The sequence below is a fragment of the Haliotis asinina genome, unplaced genomic scaffold (assembly GCF_037392515.1).
Source record: "Haliotis asinina isolate JCU_RB_2024 unplaced genomic scaffold, JCU_Hal_asi_v2 scaffold_17, whole genome shotgun sequence".
NCBI classification, from domain to species: Eukaryota; Metazoa; Mollusca; class Gastropoda; order Lepetellida; family Haliotidae; genus Haliotis; species Haliotis asinina.
Genome location: NW_027133889.1, coordinates 2,421,241 through 2,446,336, shown reverse-complemented (window position 1 = coordinate 2,446,336; position 25,096 = coordinate 2,421,241). Strand labels below are relative to the sequence as shown.

The following is a 25,096-nucleotide window of genomic DNA, read 5'->3' as shown; positions in this document are numbered from 1 at the left end:
CCCAGAATTGTTCAAGTGTAGATTTCAAACACTTCTTACTGACAATAAAACCTAGCTAATCAGAGAAACAAAAGATTCTGTGATTTTTATTGTGTTTCTGAATATGCGTCTCACCACATACACGAGGACATTCTATGTCCGCTTCAATCACTTTCACCACATCTCTTCACCGACATCAGATGTGACGTGTGTGGATTCACAACGACAAAAATTTCATCACAAACTGTTCATGTGGGGATTTAAAACACTTACATTACATAGTAGAAACCAAATATGGTAATATATTCACGATATGAAATAATTTTGGATGAATTTGTGCATTCACTTATTTGTTGTGCCATTTCCCAGACATGTATGAAATGTGAGATAAACTGGTCAACTACTGCAGAATAATAATCATAACAATAGTCATGTGTGGATGCAAAATGTTTGTAACATCCTACAGAATCCAGTCAAGTAGAAAAACAATACATTTAGCTGACTTCGTTACATTCTTGTACACAACAAACACCACATGGACAGGCAACTTATACGTCCGCCTCAATCACTACAATTACATTTGACAGTTAAAATAAATAAGTCACACTTACATGTTTACACAATGTCATGTTTATTTTATTGTCTAATTCAAGGCGTCATAGATAAGTGACTTCTTGGTGTCAGTCATGGTGATGTCTGCTCCACTTATCACCTTCATGTTGACTGTGTAGAAATCAGGCCACCCAGCACTAAACACGGGAAGAAGAGACTCCCTCCACTCAACATCCACCTTGGCTAAAACAACCTCTCTGTCCAGGTCGATGAAGGCGAGTCTCCCCCTCCCCACATCCAGCACAACGCCATAGTGGAGGGTGGCCTGTGTGCCGGGTGTGTCAGACATTGTGTTATTGTAACACTTCCCCTTCTCCCCCTGCTGACACACCCTGGTACAGAGACTCCGCCCGTGTGTGCCACAGCTCCCTACACGGACACACCAGGAGCGGGGCTGTAGATAAACATACACGTCACTGTCCACCTGACTCTCCTCCACCACACCCACCTCCAGGACAGGCCACCCCGACCCTCCACCCACCACACCCACCCTAGAGTGTGTCTCCCAGTACTGTGGGGTGTGTGGGGCAGGGGTGACAGTAGAGGGGGATGGAGGAAGGGGGATGGAGGTGGAGACACATGTACCCCAATGTTTCCGTAACCTGCTGCTGTGTCTGTGTTGTGTGGCGGGCTGGAGTTGACCAGCTGACCGTCTGTAGTTACGTGGCACCAGTCTGTGTTGGCTCGAGCAGCGTCCAGTTGTATTTGAGGACTTGGAAATATACATTTTGACTACAGTTTAACAAACTTCCCGACTTCAGACAACAAATTAGACATTTTATTGTCAACCTCGTTTCCATGTTTACAAAACAGCGCACTGAATATCGGCTGCCATTTTCGTCTGTGTGTGAATTGTGTCATAACTGTGATATAAATAGATATTATAACGCTGTGAAAATATATGTATGGGTATTCTAAATGTTTTTCATACAATTTTACACTGACTGACAATGAAATAAACTCTCCGTAAAACATTTTGTCAGAAATTGTTAGTTCAGCTGGTTTCCTGTCTGCAGTCAGAAATAGACACTTGCCGCCTGAAAACACATGTGTATAAACTTCATATCAGGATAAAACTATCATTGTTTGTATTCTAAACTCTTCTTATACGATTTCGTAAACAATAAGACCGACAAAATAGTTGTTTGGCGATATTTTTACATCCGAGTGTTCAACAGACCCAGTATTAACAGGTAACTTCTACGTCCGCTTCAATCACTGACCACAGTCTGAACACACTCGCTGGGCGGGACACAGGTTGTCACGTTATGTGTATTGACTGTGACAGGTATTCTCTCATATTTGTTTTTATAACACTGTTCTCAGACTTGTCATTTTCAGATATGATTAACTCTTTAGTTACAGTTTCAGCAAGAAATAAAACATGAACGTGTACTTTGATACAAGTTTTGACTTTGGTAGTGAGTAAACATTCATCTTTAACGGTGTCACATGAATCGTCTTTCCTTCACAGAAAGTATCTGAAATCAGGAATCGTCTACAGTCTTCTATTCTCTGAAAAGCAGTCAAACTCTTTCACTCATTTCAGTGAATATTCAATTCAACGTGTACAACTTATAATTTTCGCATAACGATCAAGCACTTCCAAGTACTGTCACCTTTCAGTAAACTGTATTATCTGCCTCCTTGCTGAGCTACATGTTTTCACATCTTATTATTATAATTGTAGGCTTTCATCTTACACATTTCACTGATATTACACTAAACGATACAGTTGGAATTTGATAAGTTTAAGATGAACAATTAACATTACAGATGAGAATTTATTCCTATTGTTAAAAATAATTTGGCAAATTCTCTGTGTCGGGCCGTCGGTAAAAGTGGAACCCCTTTGAACTAAACAGAGCCAGTTAAGTTAGGAATCGTGTAGAGTATAGACAGTGAGTCAGATAGACCCTCCGTTTGCTTGTGGAATGATCCTCCAGTTGTCTGTGAGCACAATTCCGGCTTGTGTTTCTGTTTATTGTAGTTCTCTTTTACTACCAGCTGGTGTAATATCTCCGTTTATTGTTTTTGATTAAACTCATCAAGAAGAGGATTAGTTTGAACTGAATGTATGGTTGACCGGTTCATTGTTGTTTAATGCCGCAATCATCAATCTTCCAGTAACATGGCGGCGGTCTGTACATAATCGAGACTGGACCAGAGAATCCGGTGATCAACATCATGAGCACAATCCAAGTCAGGGAAGTCACCTTTAAATGACAAGCATGCGCTACTAAAGATCGATTTTAACACGGGTCGTCATGGGTATAGTAGCATATGACATGTTTGGCTTTTCTACCCTACGAACGTTTATCCTCAAACGCTTTTGGACGTGAAGTGATGGCGCCGTGTGAGCCGATTTCTCTCTGTAGACGGGGACACCATTAAGCGTTACTCCAGATGTTGACATCGACAACAACAATGACGTTCAATTCCACTTTGAAACACGTGGAGAAACCTTTTATGTCCTGAAAGTGCAACACATTGCTAATTAACTACATTACACCACCGAAAAGAGTTCAACACCAAAGGCCATAGCACCAAACAATAGGAGCCCCATTTTTTTAATCATCCTGTCTAGTGAATACCATATTTGATACCACTGATCGATGTTATGAGCAACTCTCATTGTGAATGCCAAATGTGATATGATTACAAGCTATGCAAGAATAGCATTATGTTTTTTCTTTAATTGTTTATAAACGACAGCCGGCAACTAATGACGTATACGATAAATAAAACACACCATATCGTGTCTACGTAATGTAGCGTAGGGGTAACCTAGAGATTACAATGTTGGTTCGTTACGCTGAAGACCCGTGTTTGATTCCTCACATGGGTGCAACGTGTGAAACCCAATTCTGGTGTTCCCTGTTGTTATGTTTCTTGAATAGTGCCACAAGCTGTGTAAAAGCGTTCTAACTCACTCTCTACACAGCATATTAAAGTCGAAATAGATCGGCAGTTGTGAATGTAAACATGCGTCTGTGTTTCTGTCACCTGATTCACGAATACACTGACAATATGTTGGATTGTTGGGTGAAGGCCATTTTGCTTATTGGTGTAAGTGAGAAATCCAGGTAAGCTTCTCAAGTATAAATATGTAGACCCTTTTGCACTTACCATATATTTAACTCCAACATTTATCAATGATCAAACCATCCAATCGTGAATACTCCTTCTCTGTGTCGTATAAATGACCTCAGGAAATATAAAGTGTGATCAACGATATAAAAGAGTCATTGTTGAAAAATCGAAAGCAGATACCTTAGGTTTCAATGGTCGTCTATCAGAAGCGTTGCTTTACTTGATGTCTGATAATCAGTGATAGTAGAATATACCTAGTACCATGTTCAAGAAATGCATATAAATCTACAACCCAGCACAGCGTTGTTTCTTTAAATCATGTAGGGTATGTCTGTAGACTCAGAGCCATTCCAATATTTATAAAGCTAAGAATACCACAACCCACCGAGCCTTATATTGCAAGGTTGCTAGAATCAGCGTAAAATACAATTCACTTTCTCAAACGGTGTTGAAAGGAATGACCGTCACACCACAGTAGGACATTTGTGTATTCAGGGAATTCAGAAGCAGCGTGTATATCATCGCATGTACAGCCCGCCCAGTACAGCCTCCTGTGTAGAGCATTCATGTAGAGCATCTTGTGTAGAACATCCTGTGTACAGCATCCTGTGTAGAATACCCTGTGTACAACATTCCGTGTACAACATCCTGTGTACAGCATCCTAAGCACAGCATCCTATGTACAGCATCCTATGTTCAGCAAGCTTACTACAGCATCCTATGTACAGCATCCCGTATACAGCATCCCGTGTACAGCATCCCGTGTACAGCATCCCGTATACAGCATCCCGTATACAGCATCCCGTGTACAGCATCCCGTGTACAGCATCCCGTATACAGCATTCCGTGTACAGCATCCCGTGCACAGCGTCCCGTGTACAGCATCCCGTATACAGCATCCCGTGTACAGTATCCCGTATACAGCATCCCGTGTACAACATCCCGTATACAGCATCCCGTATACAGCATCCCGTGTACAGCATCCCGTATACAGCATCCCGTATACAGCATCCCGTATATAGCATCCCGTGTACAGCATCCTAAGTACAGCATCCTAAGTACAGCATCCTATGCACAGCATCCCGTGTACTGCGTCCTATGTACAGCATCCTATGTTGAGCAAGCTGAATACAGCATCCTATGTACAGTAATCAGTGTAGGGCATCCTGTGTACAGCACCCTGTAAACTGTATATTTGTACAGCATCCCGTCTACAGCACGAACACTACAGTTGGTGTTTAAACGGCAGTCATTGACCAATCATTTTTATGAATGGTCGGTTTTTTTGTGGTTAACGGTGCACTCAGAAATATTCCAACAGAGATGCGTTTTCTTTGCTCTCAGTATATAATTTACAGTAGCAAAGGAATGAGTGAATGAGTCTAGTTTTACTCCATAATCGGTAACATTTCAATTGTGTGGCCACGGTTATAATTACTCGAGGCAGGGCCAGACAATTCAGTGATCAACATCATGAGCATCGACCTATGCAACTAGGGTAAGATGAAATATTTCCACCGAGGAGCTTAAACACCCGGTCTCGCTAGTTGCCTCTTATGACAAACTTGGGTTACTGAAGACCAATTCTAAGCCAGAACTTCACGCATATATGTGAAGTGGTGACAACGGCGCTTCATTAATAGGTTAGACAGTTAGAATCTGATTGTACTTACACCGCAGAGTCACCGGCGTCATCGTCCCTGTTTCACGTCTGTAGGTTTCACACCCAGCATCTGCAACATACATCCTCGCTACACATGGAAGAATCACAGAAAGAATTCAGTGAGTGAGTTTAGTTTTACGCCGAACTCAGCACCATTCCAGCTATATGGCAGCGGTCTGTAAATAATCGCATCTGGACCAGACAATCCAGAGATCATGAGCATCGATCTGAGCAATTGGGAACCGATGACGAGTGTCAATCAAGCTTGACCAGCCATCCCGTTAGTCGCCTCTTACGACAAGCACAGTAGCCTTTTATGGCAAGCATGGGTTGCTGAAGGCCTATTCTACCCCGGGACCTGCAAGGGTCCACAGAAAAGACACGTACTAAAACTAAATTTGATTTTAAGAATGAAAGTTGATTTCGGCTCTATTGAGCACACTATAACATCTATCAACACAAATCTCAGTCTATTTATTTTCCGAAGTGGCTTTTAGTGGCCAACTGCAATTCTACTTGCTAGTCATTTCAGCTGCCGTCCATTTCCAAATGGTGCTGATGATGTATAGTCTGGTTCATAATTATTGAGAATTTCTCTTCTTACTTTGAGCTATCCTAACACCTCAACTGATTCACTGATACTTAAAACTAAGTAATGGTATAAGGGAGGTAACTCATCTTGGCCTACTGAGTATAGTACAATTAGAGTTACCTCCCCTGAATTTGTAGCAGACGTCATTTTCCTCAGCACTGTCAACAATGTCTGCTGAAGATAAAAGAAGGTTGATTTTTGAGTTGTGTAATCAAGGAATTGATGATGTAAATACATTGGCAGAGAGAACAGGAACTCCTCTTTCTACTGTGTATAGGATTAGGAAGACGTTTAAAGAGGGAAAGGATTTGGGGCACCAGAAAGGAGCAGGGAGACCCAGAAAATTGGAAAATTTTAGCGTCTAAAAAGCAAAGGGTAAGCATCTCCAACATCAGGTATGAAATGATAGAAAGGGGATCAACAGTTGTATCAAAATCTACAGTAAAAAGAAATTTGATTGATCTTGGATGGGAGAAAAAGACTGGAATTCCTTCTCCTCTCATGAAACAAGAACATAAAGACAGGCGTGTTGAGTGGTGTTTGGCACATGAAAACTTTGACTGGGAAAATGTGATTTTTACTGATGAAAGCTCAATATGGGTATATCCCAATAATTTGAAAATATGGACAAAGTCTGCGTCAGCACCGTTGTATGGACGACCTGAATACAGCCCAAAGTTTCATGTATGGGGAGGGATATCCTTATTAGGAACGACCCCGCTGTGTGTGTTTGAGGGAAATCTGACAAGTCAACGCTACACTAACATATTAGATAATTTTCTCCTTTCAAGTGCACATGTGTTTTATGGAAATGACTGGATTTTGCAGCAAGATAATGATCCTAAACACACCGCAAAACATGCCAAACAGTGGTTTCAGGAGAAAAATGTGACTGCATTACCATTTCCTGCATATAGTCCTGACTTAAATCCCATTGAGAACATTTGGGGGATGATGAAGGAATGTGTGAATCAAAAGGGGTTGACAAAAATTGAAGACATGAAGAGAGAAGTGGTCTGATACTGGGACAGCATAACTCACGAGACACTAACCTCTCTGATAGGAAGTATGCCTACCCGTCTTAGACTGTGCCGTGAAGCTCAAGGAGACTTGATAAAATATTAAATTGTTACCTACACAACATGAAAAGGTCAGTTCACTTTCACAATACATTCAATTTTATCTGATTTGTTCTCGTTTAATAATATGAAATGCTTTAGCTATTCTCAATAATTTTGAACCATACTGTATAAGATTATTAACTGCATTCTTATCAAAATATAGTTGAAAGCTATACATATCATATTACATGACTGCGTCCTTTTGCTTTGTCCTTTTGAAGTATTCATGAACACTACTCCTGTCTCAACATTGCTTCATCTACCTCGAGTGGAATCTTTGTCTAACCTGGATCCTCCTGAAACATATTGCTTGAACACATCCAGCCTGATGAAGCAACAACAATTCGCCCTGAAATTTCGTGTAAAGAATGAAACGAAGTTGTTATCTATAGAACGGGTCATGTATTCCTGTTCGTCCAACTTCTAAATGCTTTTCAAAAAAATAACAAACTGTCTCCATCCAATCGTTGTACTGATAACACAGTAAGCTCCAGAACCATGAGTAGACTTTTATCTACCAGAGCTACATTTGTCATTAGCCTTTGAAGCACTACCAAAGTATGCAGACACCGTGTCGAATGGGTGAGGTTTTTAAGTGCGATAAATTGCCCTTAATTCTGAAGTTTCTAGTAAAGAATAGTCTTTGACTTATAAGCATTAATTATCTAACGATGTTAATGAAGCAACATTAGAACAAAATGAAGTTGTCTGTTGAGTCTAAATAGGTTGGCTTCCAGATGGATGTCTGGAAGATGAGGAAACTGGTCACTGGCCTCGATGACAGGGACGAATAACCACAGAGCCATAGAAATGATGAATAGAAGCAGTTCCCATCAGTAACCTGAATGATGAGTCACAAATGTGTCTTGAATAACTAAACTCATGTAGTGGTAGCAGTTAGAGCCTGTGCTGGAGATTAGTGGATTATAGAGACAACTGAGTCCTGTGATCCCAAAATATGAGAGGGTCGACCATAGCTGGCGAAATACCTTACAATCCTCAGACAATTTAAGGCTGAAGATACTCTAGGCTTTACAATCGGTGATTATAGGCTTCATCACCAGAAGTAGACGATCGTGATCTTCTCGAACCTGCCAAGTTTCATTAAGCTCGTTTCGCGAAAATCATGGAAACTTTTACTTCCACAACAAGTGATTTCTGTCTAAAAATGGGAGACAACAATCGTTGTCATTTCGACATCTGGGATGTGTCAAGGTGATGTGTTTCTTTTAGCGCTGGTACAGGTCAGACAGTTCTCGTAATGTTGTTTCCTATTTCAGTGTTTAACTTACCAAAACGTGGCATTGCTGTTGGATTGTTAGGAACCTCCAAGAACTCCAGCTTGTAAGAAAAGGATATGCATTAATGTCGCAATTCAAAATTGAAAGAGCAGTAGGTTTGTTTAAAATTCAAACATCAGTTTTGTGTACAGACAATAATAGCATATGTCGCTGTTGATCGCAACTTGTTAATATTGATTACTAAGGAAGAAACGAGACACATAGGCATGTTCAGTCATTACGAAGTACTTACATGCTCGTGTTTGCTGTCAGCATCTGTTAGATGACTGCCGTCTGTCTGTGTTCCATTGTCTATAAAATAACCAACAACTGTTACAAATCAAATTGTCTACGCCTAACTGAATTGTTGTAGAAAAGTCTTGGGACTGAACATGATCATATCACCATAAAGTGACACTCGACTGAAGAATTCACAAAAAGGTCATCACATTTTCACTTTTGATCTATACTATAACTCAAAAAGGTATGGGAACACCCCAAGTTTTGATAACACGAAGCGTTTACTCAAAAATGATGCTTTTTTAACTACAATGTATTATTTCACCTAAACTCGAGGAATACCGAATCAGTTGCTTTTCTACATGTTCTAACATGCTCTTTGAAGTGCTCATGAAATACACAAAAAGGTTCATTTACATTTGAGAATAAATGAACCCACCACATTTAAGTTTATTAATGACTATTACCTTTTGTATTACCGTGTGTGCTTGAGTTAGAGAGGGAGAGAGAGAAGGATATATATATATATATATAGAGAGAGAGAGAGAGGGAGAGAGAGAGAGGGAGAGAGAGAGAGGGGGAAGACAGAGAGAGTGTGTGTGCGTGTGTGTGTGTAAGTAGGTACCTGTTTGATCTGAGCCATATGCACTGATACACCCGAATTCCGAAATTTCGGATTTCAGCATATCCAGCCCTTTAAAACAAAGAGACAAAACACACAAATAAACACGTTGTCCACGACGTCTGCATTCCTGAACAGCTGGAACCTGCTTACGTCTGATATCATCTCTCTCCGCCACTGTTTCTTTCACTACTGGCAAACCGTGCGTGCTCACCAAAGACCTAGATGTCGATGTTGAAGCGTCAACTATACATCACAGTAGCATCTGCAGGCACAGATACCGTCTTGTCTGAGTCGTGAAGCCGATGTTTGTCAACTGATGGGATGTTCTGTCACTGCTGAACCGTGAAGGTCCGGTGTAGAATAGGCCTTCAGCAAACCCATGATTAACATAAAAGGTGACTATGCTTGTCATAAGAAGTGACTAACGTGATTGGGTGGTCAGGCCCGCTGGCTTGGTTGACACATGTCATCGGTTTCCAGTTGCGCAGATCGATGCTCATGCTGCTGATCACTGTATGATCGAAAAGTGGACTATTTACAAACCGCTGCCATATAGCTGACCATTTGATCTCGTTAGTTGCCTTAGTTGCCGAAGGCCTGTTTTGCCGGACTTTCACGCGTTTGTAGTTTGACAAGGATTTTGCTACAGTATACGTAAGTGCATCACCTTTATGTATCTATTCTGGTTACGCAACACGTACGCCTAACACCTTCTGCTTTCTCCAAATACAAACTACATTCAACATCTCAGTATCCCACACCATAGCATTTTTTGACTGCATATATATTTAAGATATATTTATTTCGAAAAATGATTTCGCAAGTCTAGTTTTCAAAGGTATACTGTTGATATAAAATCTCTTCTGAAATCCGAATTATATGTTGCTGTAATCCGAGAGATATGAGCAGTCAGCGCAATGTATAAATTTCGAACACCAGTTCACAACTCAAGTGTCAACATTACTTGTAATAGGGTATTGTTCAATATAACTTATACGGAATTTGTGTGTAAAAACTAATACCTTTATTTAGTAGAAGATGAATGCCATGTTTTCTATAGAAAAGAATTACCTCATTATAGAAATAACGGTAGAATTGTGTTCTAAATTTCATTTAGCTCATTTGAATTTAAGGTAGTACGTTAGGTAAGCTTATATGTCGATACATTATTCAAAATAAGATCAAAAGGCCGACACTGGATATGTGACCTAAATATACTTTATCCAACAACTGTCCTACAGGCCATATGATATGACATCTACTACATGCACTGTCACCCCAGTCTGTACGCTATAGACCTCTACCCCAATCACCTACAGTGTTTACTATCCACTAGCATGCACTATCCTCTTCCAGTCACCCCCGTCTGTACATTTTACATCTCAACCATAGCCTCCTATAGTGTCTAACATCTACTACCGTACACTGTTCGATCGGGTGGTCAGGCTCGCTGACTTGCTTGACACATGTCATCGGTTCCCAATTGTGCAGTTCGATGCTGATCGATCACTGGATTGTCTGGTCCAGACCCGATTATTTACAGACCGCCGCCATATAGCTTAAATATTGCTGAGTGCGGCGTAAAACTAAACTCACTCACTCACTCACCCGTACACTGCACCTACCCTCCCCTGAATTTACAACATTTACTACACCTTAACATCTATCCCCTCCACACTGGCATATCTACCGGCATACAAGATCAACCCTTATCCACCCTTGCATGTACACCACTTATACTACATCTTAACCCCATTCTCCACTCTGTGATATCTACTAGCATGCATTATCCACCCCCACTTACCCCTGTATGTTCACCACCTTTATTTCATCTTAACGCCAATCCCCATTTTGTGATATCTACTAGCATGCACTATTAACTTCACCCATACCTCCGTATATACACCATATATACCACATTTTAACCCCAATCTCCACGTTGTGATATACTATCCACACTCACCCACAAACCCAGTACTACCCACCAGTACACATAATTTGCTATACCTTTACACCCATTTTATTCACCCTAAGCATTTCTCATAAACCTTCTGCTAACAATAATTTAAAATAATCAAGTCCATCCATGTTTTCCATCTACCTCTACCACTAAACACTTATTGTATCAAATGAATCTGTTAATATATACTATTGCTCCACCCGTATATACCACACACCTTGTGCTGCCACCCTGCAACTCCGACCTACATATCCTACCTCACAATCGCCGGGTGTTTAGGTCATTGTGACATGTCTCCAGCTTTGTCAGTCTGAAAACACCCTGTCCTACCCACCCTGTCGTTCAGGCCGCCTTGGAAGCATACATAACGACGATACTTCAAATTCAGGTTTCAGGTTTATCTTGTAAAGTACGCTTCAATCAACACCCTGTTTAATTGCCACAAAATCAAAAGGTCTGCTTTTGCTGTATCGGTGTTACATTACATTAGAGGTAATGGCGTCTGAGGCAAGAGTGGCAATGATAGGATAACCTGTTTGATTTGACGCACGGCTGTAGAAGCTTAACGTGTGACATAAGTAGAATCATCTACTATCTACGTCTTTTTCCGACTTTTTTAGACAATTTTACTGGGTTATATTGAGACAGGACAGGACACACTTACCTGGAAGTTCGACTTCCCTGTTGTACATGTCACTTCCGGTTTGCTGTTTCGGTGTTAAATTACACGGATTGTGCAAAACGCATTAGAATGAATGACGTCTGAGGCAAGAGTGGCAGTGATAGGATAACCTGTTTGATTTGACACACTGCTGTAGAAGCTTAACGTGTGACATAAGTAGAAAATGTATCATCTACCATCTACGTCTTTTTCCGATTTTGACTGGAGCTGTATCTACATCAAGACAGTTTTACTGGGATATATTGAGACAGGCCAGGACACACCTACCTGGAGGTTCGGCTTCCTTGTTGTGTATGTCACTTCCGGGTCAGATCTTATTTCGCGAGTTTTATAGCTATCGAATTGTAGCAGGTTATCCAATGGATTGGTATGGCCGTACAGACTGGTTTATTGGACGACACTGCCAATTATATTGAGATAAATGTCTACCATTTTAACTAGTGTCTCGTGGTGGGTCCATGTGATTTGGTAAGAAAGTCATGCTCAATATCCATTTTAACCAAACACCTCCACAGACGTATGCATTTTGTAACTATGCATCAATAGAATGCATTAATGTGATTGCTGAATAAATCTAAAACTGTGAAATGAATGTTTTTCCTAAAATGTCATCTTTACATATAATGCAGGCAAATATATCTTCAAAATATTTGCATATTTGCAATAACGTTTGACTTTGATAGTTTAAAATCTTCTCCGTTATTAGTAACCATTCTTGTTGTTTGATGATAAATAAGATATGTATATCAATAAGATACATGAATATATATTCCTGTGTTGATATTCTCAGGAAAAGTACTACACACACATTCTCCCATTTTTTAACTTTTCCAAATTGGTCAGCATGTCAGCTCCTCACAAGTACGACCATGTTTCGATTCCTTTAAAAATGGCACGACCTGTGCAGTACGTTGCATCACTCCCTCGCCGTGGTCAGGTTAGAAAACATTAATACGATCACGCTGTCTTTCACTCACTCAATCTCACTCCAGCTAAATATAACACCTCTGTTCGTATATGAATTGTAAGTAAACACCCACTCAATTTCATTGGGTAATGTTTTAACAAGGAATGCATTGTTTGTTTCACACAGTGTGTACGGACTCATCTCTAAGAGAGACGTTCATCAGTCGAGATAACCCTCACAAAGTTATTTCCCTGAGACCGAAATCTTTCTCCACATGTGGTGTGAATTTTGTGTGAGTTGCCAACAGAGCATGTTTGATCGACAATTAGGGCATGAGTATAATACAACTGACAGGAGACATATAACTTTGGTGAGATCAGCCATATTTCTTAAGAGACATCCCAACAATGAAAGTGGATCACAAAGCTTTGAAGAGGATGAAGTCACAGTCACTACTGAGTTATATACCTTACAACGTGAGATAGTTATATACAATACATCGTGAGATAGTTATATATCCTACAACGTGAGTTAGTTATATACCCTACAACGTGAGATAGTTATGTGCTCTGTAACTCTATGTGTCATTTCATGCTACAAACAAACTCATATATGCTGGTGGATAAATCGTGTTCATGGACGTGATGATGATGTACTGAAACCGTATCGGGGATGAAGGTGCGCTTGGTGCGACCACAGTCAACAGCGGTAGGATCACTATCATAAGCCAAGTGTTATGTTCCATTCACCAAGTATGCAATGGGCTTCATTGTATTTCATGTATATCTTAAATGTCGACGCTACAGAACGATCGATCTTGATTGTCCACTGAAACAAATGACATTGCGCGTAGACAGCAAAACACTGTCAAAAAGTGTTTGTATGGGACCACTGGTAGTAAGTGATGACGACAGGTAGAGACCCGTGTCACAACTGATCTTTAACAATCCAGTCTTGTCGTAAGAGGCGACCAACCGGATAGTTTGATGAGGACCCCTGACTTGGTTCATGCGTGTTATCATGTGCTAACTGTGCAAGATAATGATAGTTCCCTGCCCACATGTTATAACTGAGAGATGAAGGGTGTCCATTTTGGCATCACTTACCGGTAAATACAGACTCTGGAACGTTTGGTAAGTACTGTTCTCATTCTTTTGTAAACAAATATGACCTTCCCTCTTGCTGTATACTGAGCGAGGTTTCGTCAGACGGAAACGGAACAAAGTGACGATGATAGAAAAACAAAAGATTATCAGACTGAAAATGGAAATGAAATGCTACTATCTTTTTTAAACGCTTTTCTCTGCGTTGGAATCGAAAGGCATGTCGCTGTAGTGAGATTGGACGTATAGACATATATTACAGTTGACTACCTTTAAAATAATAATGAAGTGTTGCTATCATCAGCTTGTAGAATACCTTTCCACATTTGTGTTGATACAAATCATTGTTTACATTTGCGACCAACTGCTTTTCTCTGAGTTGGAATCCGATTCCATTTTGAAACAGTATGATAATGTTCCTGAAGTGGCGTCAGTAGACGGAGCTCGGCGAAAGGCATGTCGCTGTAGGGAGATTGGACGCCACATAGATTACAGTTAAGTCCCTTTAATGATGTCACATGCTGCAGCAGGCGAATGCAGACAGCTGAGACTTAAGCTCTCTGCGCATGGGATCAGTTTGTACTTTAAGAGTTGTTGTGACTGTCAAACTGACTAATCACTGACCTTATGACGTAATATAATTGTGCACACATTCCACGAAAAAAATAAACTTTTATACGTATCGTGCGTGAGAGTCAAAGCTTTTGCGACGAATAATTTAACCTGACACAGTGCAGTGGCGGTTACTGTGTTTGAGTGTTTTTGAGATAACTATTACAATATATTACAAACAAACACCCCATGTATTAAGTTTTCCATTTGTCACTGGATATAATTTGTCACTAAGAACCAAATGTTCCTCTGTTCTCATTTGTTACATTGCCGATACACCACCAATGGGTGGCAGCCATTAACGCGCGCTGTGAGTCTTTTATCTCACGCCCAGCATGCATGTGGTATGAACGAGTGTGCATAAGTCAGTGGGGTGTAGCCACGCGCGATCAACACGCAGTCATATCCAAAGGGACGCATGAAGATCTGGGTGAGAATTGGTGTCCAGTAAACCGTGCAGTTTTAGAGGCGACTAATGGGATCAGGTGATGAGGCTTGCTGATTTTGTTGACACACGTCATCGTATCCGGAATGTCTAACGCTATGTTCATGCTGTTGATCACTGGATTGTCTGGTCCAGACTCGATTATTTACAGTCAGCCGCCATATAGCTGGCGGTAACCAACGAACCAACCAACCCTATCCAAAGACATGCGGCCTTATGTCACGTCATACCTCTGTAATAGTGATGACGTGATGCATTTTAAACGTCCATTGCTACAGAATCTTCCCTGACGTACAAACAGCATCCTACAAATATCTCGTGGTAGACTCGTCAAGCCAAGCCATGCAGAAAATGGCCCTTGCATTCCTATGTTTAAAACCAGTGCAGGTTGGGATTATGTGCAGTAATTCATTCTTGTCGTAAGAGGCGACTAACGGGATCTGCCGTGGTCAGACTCGCTGAATCGTGAACACATTCCATCTTATGCCAGTTGCGCAGATGGATATTCGGGCTGTTGATCACTGGATTGTCTGGCCCAGACTCGATTATTTACAGAACACCGCCACATAGCTTGAATATTAATGAGAGCGGCATTAAACTAGACTCACGCACCTATTCCTACTATCAAACGAGAACCAAAGTTTCTATGCTTGCCATAAAATGTGACTGTGGATCAGGTGGTCATACTTGCTGAACTTGGCTGACACATGTAATCAGTTCCCAAGCGTGATACAGAACTGACACCGAGGCAGTAAGTCGGACATGGAGGGTGGTGGACCGAAGGTGGACTATATCTTTCATTACGTATCACAACACTCTTTTTCAGATCATGGATCAACAGCGGTAAATTTCCATGGCTGAGAACTGTGATTACACAATGCCATTTAGAAACAGGTCAAATGTAACGTATGTACATATTAATTTTGGAATTGCACTTTCCTAGTAAAGTACAAATTCTGGTACTGTTTTGTTTTTGCTGACGATTAGGTGCCTGACTCAGGGTATGTGTACAACCTACTGTTACGGAGGTGAGAATGTTTATATACTTCAGATTTAATCGCTCCATATCATGATAAGCCAGTTCAATATTTGTTAAATTAAAGAAGCATATGTGTTCTGTTGAAGCACAATAAACTGTGTTTACCTCGAGCTTTTATTATCCGATACTGTGAAGTGAACACATTCGTGTCTGATGAAAAACTTACATGGAAATTAAATGCTTCATTCTAAATGTGATTATATAAAGCACACATAATGTTTGAATAACACAGGTAGTCAGGTAGCATCCATATGACTTGATCAGTAATGCCAAATTTACATTGACTTCTCCCAATTACAGAGGTTATAACTTGACTTGCAGTTCACAAATAAAGCATAAACATGAAATGATACCATTAATATCAATGTAATAATTCAGAAAAAAGCATTAGCACTGTAATTCTAACACCTACAATGTAATATGTGTTTTACAATTAATGTTTTAATGTTATACAATTTCAAATTAAAGAAATATTAAAATTGTCTGTTTTATCAAAACCATACAAGCGTAGCATCCATATGCATTATCCAAGAAAAAAATCAACAGCAGCAATGTACCACGCTGTGTTGAAATAAACAAATTTACTGGCGACCTTGCACTTTTAGTGCCTTGAACTTATCAAACTTCTTATTGGCATGATCACAAACAACAGTGAAACAGTGTTTTTGTTATCTTGTCAGTCTTGCCTAAACAAAAGTTAAAGCTCCCCCAAACAGCTTCTTGTTTATTTGTATATGTCCATCACCTTGTATATGCTGAAGCCATGGTTAGTGGAATGACTGTAGTGATATTTGTTCATAATTAAAGGAACTAATTAAATATGGAGAAATCTACTATTTCCTTGTGTTTGTACCTACATAAGAAAAATGAGACGAAGACAGCTAGAACTGAACTTCAGTAACCCATACTTGTGTTGTAAGAGGCGACTAAAGGTATCAGGCTCCTTGACTTGGTTGAAGCATGTTATCGAATACCAGTTATGTAGATCGATGCTCATGCTGTTGATCACTGGATTGTCTGGTCAAGATTCGATTATTTACAGACCGCCGACGTAGATCAGAAATACCCCTGAGTGCGGCATGAAAGGTCAAACCAAACATTTGATCTACACGACATCTTAGAATTGGACTTATAACATAAAATATTATAAACATATTCATGATTTGAAATAACTTTTGATGAATTTGTGGAGTCAATTACTTGTTGAGACAATTCCCAGACATGTATGAAATGTATGATAAACTGGTCAACTACTGGAGAATAATAATCATAACAATAGTCATATGTGGATGCAAAATGTTTGTAATATCCCACAGAATCCACTCAAGTAGAAAATCCAGTCAAGTTCAATAAATAAATCAAACTCACATGTTTACACAATGTCATGTTTATTTTATTGTCTAATTCAAGGTGTGATAGATAAGTGACTTCTTGGTGTCAGTCATGGTGATGTCTGACCACACATATCACCTTCATGTTGACTGTGTAGCGACCTGGCGGCCCAACACTAAACACGGGAAGAAGAGACTCCCTCCACTCAACATCCACCTTGGCTAAAACAACCTCTCTGTCCAGGTCGATGAAGGCGAGTCTCCCCCTCCCCACATCCAGCACAACGCCATAGTGGAGGGTCGCCTGTGTGCTGGGTGTGTCAGACATTGTGTTTCTGTAACACTTCCCCTTCTCCCCCTGCAGCCATACCCTAGTACAGAGACCCACCCCCCTCTTCCCCTCTCCGCCCAGTATGTCACATCTTTCTACACTGACACGCCAGGAGCGGCGCTGTAGACAAACATACATCTCACTGTCCACCTGACTCTCCACCACCACACCCACCTCCAGGACAAGCCACCACCCTCCACCCACCACACCCACTCTAGAGTGTGTCTCCCAGTACTGTGAGGTGTGTGGGACAGGGGTGACAGTAGAGGGGGATGAAGAAAGGGAGATGGAGGTGGAGGCACATGTACCCTGATATTCCTGTAACCTGCCGCTGTGTCTGCGTTGTGTAGTGGGCGGCGAGTTGACCAGCTGACCGTCTGCAGTTACGAGGCACCAGTCTGTGTTGGCTCGAGCAGCGTCCAGTCCTAGAGGACCTGGAAATATACATTTTGTTTACAGTTTAACAAATTTCACGACTTCAAACAACAAATTAGACATTTTTTATGAACGTCTTTTCAATGTTCACAAAACAGTGCACTGAATATGGGTTAACATTTTCGTCTGTGTGTGAATTTGCGATATGAATAGATATTATAATGCTGTGAAAATGTGTATATGGGTATTCTAAATGTTTTCCATTCAATTTTACACTGACTGACAATGAAATAAACACTTCATGAAACATTTTGTCAAAAATTGTTGGTTGAGCTGGTTTGCTGTCTGTAGTCAGAAATAGACACTTGCCGCCTGAAAACACATTTGTATAAACTTCATATCAGGATAAAACTATCATTGTTCATTGTTCAACACACACAGTATCAACAGGTAACTTAATTCTACCTACCTACTTCTTCAAAGCTAAGACTTTGTTCTTAATGTCAAAGATAATTTAGCAAAGTTTCTGTGTTGGGCCGTTGGTAAAAGTGGAACCACTTTTGAACTAAACAGAGCCAGTAAATTTATAATCCGTGTAGAAAATAGACAGTATCGAGGGTCAGATAGATCCTCCGTTTGCTTGTAGCATGATCCTCCAGTCGTCTGTGAGCAAAATCACGGTTTGTGTTTCTGTCTAATTGTAGGTCTCATTTACTACCAGTTTATGTAATACCTCTGTTTCTTGTTCTTAATAAAAGTCAGCAAGATGTGGGTGAGTTTCAACTGAATATGCTTGACTGGTTCATTGTTGTTTAATGCCACACCCAGCAATCTTCCAGCAACATGGCAGTGGTCTGTACATAATCGAGTTTGGACCAGAGAATCCAGTGATCAACATCATGAGCATCATCCTAGTCCGGGAACCTGACCACCCTATACCACTAGTCCATCGCCTTTGTACGACAAGCATGTGCTGCTAAAGACTGAACTGAAATCAGATCTTCATATGAACGTATGACATGCTTCGGCTTTTCTAGCAAACACGCTTACACGTCCTCAGCCGTTTTGGATGTGAAGTGAAGGCTCCATGTGAGACGATTTTATCAACATGTAGACGAGGACATCATTGATTAATAGTCAAGATGTTGTCCCCACAACAATAACGTTCAAACCCACTTTGAAACATGAGGACAAACCTTTAAATATTGGAAATGCGATACAGTGCTTATTGACTATCTTACACCACACCAAAGACGTCATCTCTCATAGCATCAGACACTAAGGAACCCAATTTTTTATGCAACATTTGTGTATGCGATTAAGGGAAGAGCTGTTATCTCCCTGAAAACGGTTATTTTATAGAAATTCACGATTGGGGAGGGCTGCACTCAAATTAATTAAAACATGTCACACGCATGCGATATGCCTTGACTTCAAGTTCACTCTGTCTCAAAAGAGGAACAGTCTAAGTTAATCCTGTCTGGTAAATAAGATATTTGAATAATGATAAACAACTCTTTGAATAATTTGATATTAATAATCGATGAATAATCTGGTAAATAGAACATTTGAATAATAAAATTTAGTACCAGTGATCGATGTTATGAGTATAGCTTTCAGTTTACATGCTAAATGCCATCTGATTACAAGCTATACAAGTATTGTGTTATGTATTTTTCGTTAATTGTTTAAAAACGACAGTCGACAAGTAATGACTTATTCGATAAGTAGGCTGGTTCGTAAGTCGTGGTGTAGCATAATCCCTGAAAATATATGTCATTCGATCTGAGAGACACCTTTATGAATGAAAACACACAATATCTTCTCTACTTTAGTGGGGCGGTGGGGTAGTGTAGAGGTTAAAGCGTTGGCTCGTTATGTTGAAGATCCAGGATTGATTCCCAACATGGGAAGAATGTGCGAAGACCAATTCTGGTGTTCCCTGCTGTTATGTTGCTTGAATATTGCTACAAGCTGTGCAAAAACTCACTCACTCACATGTATCTGTGTTTGTGTCATCTGAATCACCATGCACTGACGATATGTTGGATTGTTGGGGGAATGTCATTTTGCGTAAGGGTGTAAACGCGAAATTCGGCTAAGCTTCTCAAGTATAAATTTGTAGACCATTTTGCACCTACCATATATTCAATGCAAACTATCAAAACTATTTGTTGATAAACCCCAACATATGTATCAATTATCAAACCATCCAACCCTGAATACAAGTTCCTATATCGTATAAATGACATCAGGAAATATGAACTGTGATCAACAGTCTCAAAGAATCTTTGTTAAAAAATCGAAAGCAGGTTCTACACATTTCAATGGTCTGGTATCAAAAGTTTACCTTTATTTGCGTCTAATACTCAGTCATAATAGAACATATCTCGGACAAAGTTCAAGAAACGAAGATAGATTTACAAATCCTGCACATTCCTCTTCATGAGTAGTCAGGTGGTTTGTTGTTTAATGATGCACCTCAAAGTATTCCAGCTAAACAGTGATGCGTTTCTCTTCCTCTACAGTATGTAATGGCACAGTAGCATAGGAATGAGTAAGTGAGTTTAGTTTTACGCTCTACTGAGCAACATTCCAGCTGTATGGAGGTTGTTATAAGTAATCGAGGCAGGACCAGACAATTCAGTGATCAACATCATGAGCATCGACCAATCCAACTGGAGTACGATGACATATGCCTACCAATTCGGGGAGCTTGATCTCGCTAGTCGCCTCTTACGACAAACATTGGTTACTGAAGACCAGTTCTAACTCAGATCTTCACGCATATCTGTGAAGTGCGGAAAACGGCGCTTCATCACTTGCTTTAGACAGTTAGCATCTGATTGAAATTACACCGCAGATTCACCGGCTTCATCACACACACCGTCTGCAACATGCATCCTCGCAAGGTGTCGAAGAATCACAGAAAGAAGACGTGCTAAAACTAAATTTGATTTTAACAGTGAAAGTTTGTTCAAAGATCTGGGTACGGCTCTTTTGAAAACACCATAACATCTATCAACACAAATCACAATCTATTTTAATTTCCGAAGTGTTTTTTACTGCTCAACTGCAGTTCAACTTGCTATTCATTTCATGAAGGAAAAAGGATTAGCTTTGAAACTTCGAGTAAGAATAAAAAAGAAGTTGTTGTTCATAGAACGTGTAATGTATTCCTGTTCGTCCAATTTCTAAATGCCTTTCAAAAAAGTAACAAACTCTCGCCATCCAATTGTTGCGCTGGTAACACAGTAAGCTATAGAACCACGTGTAGCCTTTGGTATCTACCAGGCCTGTTTTTGTCACTGGCCTTTGAACCACAACTGAAGTATGCAGACACAGTGTCGAAGGGGTTAGTTTTTTGAGCGCGATAAAATTGCCCTTACTTCTGAAGTTACTAGTAGAGAATGGTCTTTGACTGATGAACATTGATGATCTAACCAGATTAATGAAGCAACGTTTGAACGGAATGAAGTTGTCTTTTGAGGATTAGTGGGTCTGTATGAGCCTGAATATGTTTATATCTGGATGATGAAACAGAAAATACGGATGAATACAAACAGAACCTGAGAGCCTCTCCGGGTTGTAGCAAAAGGATATACATTGTTACGAGAGTGTATTTTCTGTAAATTGTATTTTTTATTAAGTGATATTTATGATGGGTCACAATTTGTACATAAGTGTTTAGTGATATTAGTATTTTAGCGGCTGGACATTAAGGTAGTTCTCTAGAGTTACTTCTCTTTGTGAATGTTTTGACAGAGGTAGACACGAGGTCGAGAAATTTCTAAGTTGATGGCGACGGTCAAATTGAGCTCGAATATATATCAGTGACTGTGTATATATAGGTTAATTGCTGTGTTGACACACTGGCATACACCGATTATCTGGAGTACACTAAACTACCTGCCTCTTTGTCCGTACTTGACCTACATAACTGCTGCCTAACGCTCAGTATAATTGTTTCTCACTCTTAAACCAGGACTTTGGTGAGTTAATAATATATTAGTGACCCATTACTTTATATTTGACTTTATATTTTGAATACTAAGAAAGGAACGAGACATATAGGCATGTTTGTTCATTATAAAGTACTTACCCCCTCTTGTTTGCTCTCAGCATCAGTTAGATGACTACCACTACCATCTGTCTGTGTTCTGTTGTCTGTAAAATAACAAATAACCATTACATATCTATCTGTCTGTCTGTCTATCTATCTATGTGCGAGTATATGTGAGAGAGAGGGCAAGTAAGTACCTTGGTCTGAGCCATTTGCACTGAGAGACCCGAATTCTGAAATGTCGGATTTCAGTTTATCCAATACACTCGTGTTGAAAGTAGTTGCAGGTGCGTCGTACGAGTCTGTTGGTAGTGATGTGAGGTACTTCTCCGTTGCGTCTTGTATTGAACTCTCCAGTGTCAGAAAGTCCCAGTTTGAAGCATATCTGAGTACTGTCTCGATGTAGTCTGAGGTACACTTGTATCGTTCACTTTCATCGTCAGAGGTGACTTGCTCGCTGTGTAGATTTGACAGTTCCTGCTTCTTCTGATTCTCCAGATTCTCCAGATCGATGGTCAGTTCTCTCTCTCTTTGATCGAGTTGTGCCCGTAGTGAATGGAAAGTGTGGCGAATGGCCTGCTTCATATCACTGCTTGTCTTCGTTGTGTCATTTATGGCTTTGCTGATACTCTCCAGGTATGCTTGGTGGGAAATACGATATGCAGACACGTTCTTCTCATGTTCTTCTATCCGTCCTTTAGCAACATCAGCAGCCACATTTAAATCTACAACGTCGTGATCAGCATGCTCTCCAAGCTTGCATTCAGCACAGAGTAAACTGTTGCAGTTTTTGTCAAAATACTGAAGAGGATAACGATTGTGTAGTTTACAAACTGATTCAGCATACATACTTCTCGGTATTGTATCCGTCAAGGTTACCACAACATGTCGTCTAGTAGCTTTAAAACTGTCGTGCCAGTTCTGGCAGTATTCGCAGAGCAGCTCTTCACACTCCTGACACCAACACACAGCCTGGTTGCCGTCATCTTCATGTGTACAGAGAAGCTCTGTGGGTCGATATTTGGCTGTCAGATGGAATATTTCCTTCTGTCTCACTCCATCCTTGTGGAGCGTTGTGTCTGTGAGGTTGACCTCCCTCTGACATGTACAACATGATATGATACCACCAGCTGCAGATGTCACACATGTTTCACACACAGTGTGAAGACAGGGCAGTAGGTAGGGGGCGGAACCTTTCAAGGTAAACTGCTGCTGGCAGACAGAGCACTTGGGGAAGGCGTCCATTCTGAAACACATAAAATATTTGTCTGTAGTCCATCGATTACACTTCGCAAGATAGGCACGAATTATCCATCCCCACTCACCTCTGTATGTACACCATTTGTTACACCTTAACCCAATCTTCTACCCTGTGTGATATCCACTAGCATGCACTATCCACCACACTCATCCATGTATGTATGCCATTTGATACACACTACGGCTGTCTCCCACACGTTCTGATATCTAGTAGCATATACTATCAATCCCCACCCGCATCTCCCAAGTCCCTGTATGTACACTTCTTCTTACCACCAATCTCCACGTTTTGATATCCACTGGCATACACTATCATTTACCACCCCAGTATGTGGACAGTACAATGTGTGGGGGTATACAGGTAGAGTGCTAGTGTATATTGGAAGATTCGTTTGATACGATAAGTGTTTAGTGACAGATTGTACGCGTGGATGATATGGGTGGATTTGATTATTATGAATGATTGATAGCAGAATATCTAGTAGCATACACTGTCCCCAGTGTACTACACCCGTATACCTATTTTATTAATCCTAACCGTTTCTCATGAACCTTCTGCTATCAATCATTTATGATAATCAAATTCACCCATATCATCCACGCGTACCATCTGTCACTTAACACATCGCATCAAACGAATCTTCCAGCATACACTAGTACTCCACCCGTATACCCCACACACAGTGTGCTGTCTTCCCAGTCACAACTCCAACCTGCGTACTCCACTGTACAATCACAGGGTGTTTAGGTTATCGTGACATGCATTAATGCATTGTTGATCTAAAAATACCCTGTCCTACCTGTCACGTGGCTTCGTTTACGCCCCCTCATAGCGACCATACTGAATAATTCAAATTCATGTCACAACTACAGGTTTCAGGTTATGCCTTGTAAATCACGCATGTTTAACTGCCACAAAGTCAAACAGATCTCATCTGGCGTTTTAAAGGTTATATTACACAGATTTTGCAACATGTACTACGCGGAATGGCGTCTCATGTAGAACAGACAAAGATAGGATTACCTGTTTGATTGACGCTCGGCTATGTAAGCTTAAATTGTGACTTAAGTAGATAATTTATCCTCTACAATCTATGTATTTCTGTGATTTTGACTGGAACTACATCAGGAGAGGTTTAACCGGATGTTTTGAGACATGACGACGCACCCACCTGGAGTTTCGACTTCCTTGTTGAATGTGTCACTTCCGGGGCAGAACTTAATGCGCGAGTTTTATCGTAATCGATTTGTTTTATGTTACCTAGTGTACTGACAATGGCCGTACAAACTGGATTATGTTACGACACTGCATATTATGTTAATATAAATGTCTGCCAGTTTTACTACAGTATCGGGCGGGACTGTGATGTGGTAAGAGAGTCCTGTACACATAATACATATTCGATCCAAAACTCTCCGCCGAAGTATGCATTCAGTAGTGAGTGAGTCAGTCAGTTTCGTTTTACGCCGCACTCGGCAATATTCCAGCTATATGGCGGCGGTCTGTAAATAATCGAGTCTGGACCAGACAATCCAGTGATCAACAACATGAGCATCGATCTGCGTAATTGGGAACCGATGACATGTGTCAACCAAGTCAGGGAGCCTGACCACCCGATCCCGTTAGTCACCTTGCATTCAGTAACTATGTGTGTTAACACAATGCATTAATTTGATTTTTATTAAATTGAAACCTGTAAGATTAATGTGTTTACTAAGACTAAATATTTGCATATAATGTCGCATTAATTTGATAACCTTTCACTTTATATCCTTCACATAA

At 40.4% G+C, this 25,096-nt stretch overlaps 1 protein-coding gene and 1 pseudogene across 7 annotated transcripts in view; both read right to left on the bottom strand.

Moving 5' to 3' along the window:
• The window catches only part of LOC137269797 (protein wech-like), a 298,390-nt gene that overhangs the window by 150,225 nt on the left and 123,069 nt on the right, over positions 1–25,096 (bottom strand). The gene's annotated exons all lie outside the window — the stretch shown is intronic.
• On the bottom strand, positions 536–24,035 carry LOC137269799 (protein PML-like; annotated as a pseudogene).